Consider the following 6,009-nt stretch of genomic DNA (forward strand, 5'->3'; position numbering starts at 1 on the left):
GTACACACTTATCAAGACAGATAAAGACTGGAGCCAAACCTTCTCATAACATCTTCATCATCCTCCAACATTGCCACTATGGGCATCTGACTCCCTCCCTTTTGTCTCTCACTGTTGGGACCTTTTCTTATCTGTATAAAAAGCTTAAGCTTTGAAACTGTTGGGGCGGGGCGCGGCACTTCCTTTGGACGTCCGCCTGGACGGACGCTAATTTTGTTTCACTTTGTTCCACTTTGTATTCTTTTATTTAGTTTAGAATAAAATCATTTTTATTTAAATCATCAATGCTTCTCCTGGATTCTATCATTCAACCAGAGCAATGAATCATGTCTCAAATGAGGTCAACCGTAAATTCTGCCGTAACAATTGGCGATCACGAACAGGACCATCTTCTGTCCACCCCTCGGACAGAGACTGGAGCACGAACCATCGGTTGAACCTCAAACACCAATTCGGACTAAGGTAAAGCTGCCTTTATAAATATATATATATATGTAAATTTTCATTTACATATATATATATTCGCTCTGTGTTGATTTTTTTTTGAACCAGTCAAGCATTGTATTGATTTTCAGCTTTGAGCTTTGATTTTGATCCTCAGCTGTTCTGTGTTTTGACGCAGTGAATAGCCATGAGAAAGGCTCAAATGGTTGAGGTTCTGTGCTTTTTAATGCTGTAGGTTCTCTCTGGTTTTCTTCGGGCTCGGATATTTTGTTTAGGTCATTATTTACTTTGGTTTTGTTCGGACTCCCACAGCCTGTGAGGTCCTGACCATAGATAGACGGGCAACCAAAGTTTCCAAAACATCCCAGCGGTGTCATGATCTGAGTTCACCTCTGTACCGAAAGCAAAATAGATTAAAACCCCGAACCTAACCTAAATTGTGTTTCTGTGAATCAAACAGATGAACAACCCAATAAACAAATAATATATGCATACGCATATACAATCTTGGTATGATGTGAACTCAGATCATGCTTTCAGGCGAGTTTTACTTTTTTTTATCTTTGTTTTTATTTTGTTTAAACGTGGAATCAGATTTCTCCCTTTGGCTTGGCTTTAATGCTTTCATTTGACGAGTGTCAGCTTTTGAGAAAGGGAGAGAAATACAGAGAGCCAAACACACACACACGTCGCTGCTGTGTTTTTCTTTTTTTTTGGACGTGTGGCCACACACACACACACACACACACACACACACGTACAGAGAGAGAGAAAGGGACAGAGAGAGAGCACACACACAGGCACGCGCACGGGCGCACGCACACGCACAGAGAGCCACACCCAACAGAGAGAGAGAGAGAGGTGGCGCCCCTCACTGGCCAGTTTAGTGCACTACACACTTGTGACACAACATTGTGATTTCTCACTTCTCCCCTGCCGATAGAATAGTGCCATTACACACAGACACTATTTTTATTTTAAATTTTATTTTGATTTCATGTCTGATGGGCAACACACACTCAAACACACACTATGATGAATACAGTATTTCATTTTATTTTATTTTAATATTACTGTTACCATCATTATCATTTTTTATTATTTAAATTGTTAGTTTCTGTTGGCTTTGTGGTTGTCCCCTGAAGAAACGACATCTTCAATGAAAGAATGAAATCACCTTCAACTCTTACGCTAATGGAATGTCAACATCATTCAAAGGACCAAGCATCAGAAGGAAATGGACAATCAAAGGTGTGTGACCTTTCAGGACTCAAGGACTCAACTCCCATTCAGCAAAGCAATGCTGAAATAACTCGCTCAGTCCCAAGTCAACTCTTCATCGTCTATGAATGGGCCGCATGCCAATGCTGGATTAACACATCCTGCCCCATCATCAAAGACTGAGAACCTGTGGGCGTCGGAGTGGACACTCCCCCCACCAATGAGTTGCGAGTTAAACGCCACGACTACTGCCTGAATGATGGGCAGCAACTGCAGACTGGTCACACGTCTGCTGGAAATCTTCACCAAAAAGACACTGTTTCAAAAGCCACAAGGATACCAAGCCACAAGAAGTCCACCACAGCCTTTGGTGGTAGTGCGCACGCACACGCACAGGCACGCGCACGCACAGAGCTAAATCACTTTAGCCTTGAACTTTGGCATGGAGGGGGACAACTAGCAAATAGCCAACAAGCTTCTCCTTCGCACAATACTAACCCCTCTATCTTCTGACTGTGCACTAGATTATTTTGTTTTCATTTATTCTCTCACACGCAGACAGACCAGACATACAGTCACACACCCACATTCACAACTATGAGAAACACAGGACCACCAGAACTTCACACAGAACCCTTCTGTTTGCCACATGAGATCAAGTGTGCCCATCATTTATCTTTGCTTTTATTCATTATGTTGCTCATTTATTTACACTGCTTTGGCCTTTATGAGAAAACAACAAACAAAGGGGAAGAAAATAGTGTTACTGATAAGGTTGTTTTTGTTTGCTTTTCTTTCATTTATTTTCTTGATTGAGGGGAGGCCCCCCACAATGCAAGATATGGTTACATCCGCTGAAGACAGAGCCCTCTGTTGCCTCAGCTTTTGGAGCTGAAGTTTTAATTTTTATTGGCCATGATTTTTTTGAGCTCACACGTTTTTCTCCTTTGTTATTTCTGAACGATTCTTCTTTTTCTCTTTTGTTTTTACTCAATTTCAGGAAAATTGAGACAGAGATTGAGGACTGCAGCCTCAACAAGTTTAAATTTTGACATTTTTTTGACCGATACCCTCGTAAACAATCTGTACCTTACCCTTTTTAAAGCTGCTTGCGACAGACAGCCTAGTTCAACATTCATTGTTTTCATTTTGCGCGCTTCCCCCTTACCGCGTCGGACTGTCTGGCCGGCCCAAAGCCACTCGACAGCAGGGGGGGGGTACCAAATTTTTCCTGAGAAAAAATGTCCCATTAGTTGCTATGAGTACATAGGCAATTACTTTTCAAACAAGAAGTCCTGGTTTAATGTGCAGAAAAAGGATAAACCTTGCTAGGGAAAGCGCTCTTCGGGGGATAGTGGTCCACCTGATTTGATACATGCTTGGTAACCGAAGACCGTTCTGAACAAATTTCTACGTTCCCTTAGAGTGAGGGTTATTAGAGGTTGCGTGCTCCGTTCAATCTTAGAGGTGCCCAATAAAGTCCTGACAGTCTGCGTTGGTGTTTGTTATTGTTGTTCTCCCCAGTTAGCCGGAGGTTAGAGAGTTGTTCTCCCCAGTTAGCCGGAGGTCGAGAGTTCTCCCCAGTTAGCCGGAGGTTAGTTCTCCCCAGTTAGCCGGAGGTCGAGAGTTGTTTGTTATTGTTGTTCTCCCCAGTTAGCCGGAGGTTAGAGAGTTGTTCTCCCCAGTTAGCCGGAGGTCGAGAGTTCTCCCCAGTTAGCCGGAGGTTAGTTCTCCCCAGTTAGCCGGAGGTCGAGAGTTGTTTGTTATTGTTGTTCTCCCCAGTTAGCCGGAGGTTAGAGAGTTGTTCTCCCCAGTTAGCCGGAGGTCGAGAGTTGTTGTTCTCCCCAGCTTTAGCCGGAGGTCGTTGTTGAGCTTTAGCCGGAGGTTGAGAGATCCCCCCCCATAGTTCTCCCCAGCTTTAGTTGTTGAGCTTTAGCCGGAGGTTGAGAGTTCTCCCCAGCTTTATCTTTTACAAAGCCGGAGGTCGAGAGTTGTTGAGTTTGTTGAGTTAGACACGGCCGTGCGATTCCTGCCTGATCAGCAGATGAGCAGACTGTCAGTACCACGGGCGATAATCTAAGACTCCGCCAAGGCGGAAGTAAAAAGGAGCGTACCTCTTAGTAATCAGACGATACCAGTAAAAAGCAATTAATTAACACTAAAAGGTTGCCAGGCATGAGGGGGCAATAAGAGCTCATTGACCCCGAGAGAGGAGGTGGACTGGCTATCGCCACTGGTGGGTTAGATGAGACCTATATTTTACTTAGACACTATGCAACAAAACCTTGTGAATGAATGGACGTGAAAATTGAGGCATGAACGTGTGCGGTGCATGAATGACTGAATGATGACACGTTACGTATGCCTGAGAGAACCGTGTTGTGAGTGCGAATGTGCCGTGGACGTGTCATTGAGTGATTGACCGATGAATGGCTGTTTGACTACACATGTTCCTCTGTTTCACCTTCTTTTCCTCCTGGGTTCTGATGCACTAGATCTTCTCCCTGTTTTTGCCAATTATGTAGTGGGGTGTTCAGAAAACACTGCTGCTTGTTAAAAGAACTATGGTTTTAGGCCTTGGGCCTTCTAAAAAGTTACCAGGTTTTAAAGGTTTTTTCTGGGTGTTTAAAAACACCAAACGACGTTTTTTATATATGATACCACTTTCAGTGGAATGACTGGCTTTGACCTTGACTGACCTTACTGTTCATGTTCAGTGTCCATGTTTTTTGTTGTTATATGTGTATACTCGTTGTGGTGTGCACTTGTCTACGTCTTCGTCTTAGTTGTTGTTATTATGTAGCTTTTTCCAAAATACAGGTCGCTGTAAGGAGACGAATCAGATCCAACTAAAGAAAAGAGATATTTTAAATTATCCAGTTAAGTCTTAATGGTTTCCTCTCTTTCTGTTTCTGAGTGTTTCCTAACAGAATGCCACCGCCTTCTCGACTCCGATCCTTCCTCTTCGCCGCCATGCCTGGTCACTGCTTCTTATGATGAAGGATGAGAATTAAAGGGAAGTATTGTCCATAACTGTAACTGGGAAGCAAAGGGGAAATAGAAATAGACACGTGACAATATGACATATTGTGGATGTTCTAACATAATATCTATTCCAGAGACTACAGAGACTTCCAATCCAACTGCAAAAGTGGGGACAGATCTTCAAATTTCCAAAGGGAGCGTACAGTTGACCCTGGCTTTGACCTTTTAAGGCTGAGGAGGAGGAGGTCGAGGAGGTTGGAGGGCACAAAGGCAGGCGGACACAAGAGAGAGGAAAACGGAGACACATCCAAAATGATCAGATAAGTGATTTTCCAATGATATTTATCATATGGTTTTAAGAATCCAAATGTATTCTTATGTAAAAAAGGGAAGGGAGGGGCCAACGTCCCTCTGATTTTTGATTTATATTTTATCATAGGAAAATAATATACCCCAAAACCCTCCAACCATTTTCTTCTTGTTCCAACAGCGTGCAAGACCATAAAACACCTTCACTGGGTTTAGACACGTTTAAGGGAAAAATTAAGTGTTCTCAACATTGGGTTGGTGGCCCAATCTGGGTCGCCTGAGATTTAAAAAAGGGTCCTCCTGAAAATCTTGATAATTGATTGAAATAAGAGATAGTTTAAAGTTAAGTAACTTCCAGGCATTTAAGGAAGCTCTCCAAACCGTGCTGGGGCTCGTCACCCCTACGAATGGGATAAATACAGAGAGCAAAAGACAATATGATTGTTCGACTCAACTTAACTTTAATTCTGTCTAACCTTAAAGGGCCAATAATCTCGCTGAACTCTGGTTCAGACACAGAATAGGAGACACTTTTGCCACCAATTGACCTTCAAAATTAAGTAAATTACATCTCAAATAATAATTATGAGGGAAATGAATGAAATAAATGAACTGACAAATTCAGCTCTATAAAAGAATTAGGCTATGTGAATAGGTGTGGAGTTTTAACATTATTCAGAATAAATAAAGGATAGAATAAGATTTCTCCTTCACAAATAAGAGATAGCAACGAAAAATGAAACAAACAATTTAAATAAATAAATAACATTATTTATTTATTTGGTTAAACTCATTTAGCTTTCTCACATCTCCATGTCTCCCAATTGTATGTATTCATCTTGAGAAGACATGTAATCACACTCCACACTTCTCCGTCTGACTTGCATGTCCTTCTCCGTCCGACTTGCATGTCCTTGTAAACAGTGGTTCTCAAATTGTTGCTTCTCACCAGGTAAGTAGATGTACCACAGATAATCACTGCAACTCCAGCTATGCTTCTCCTTACTCCAGGAAAAGAAAATCGAATTAATACTTCCTGCTTTTCTTTCA

The sequence above is a fragment of the Gouania willdenowi genome, chromosome 17 (assembly GCF_900634775.1).
Source record: "Gouania willdenowi chromosome 17, fGouWil2.1, whole genome shotgun sequence".
Lineage (NCBI taxonomy): Eukaryota > Metazoa > Chordata > Actinopteri > Blenniiformes > Gobiesocidae > Gouania > Gouania willdenowi.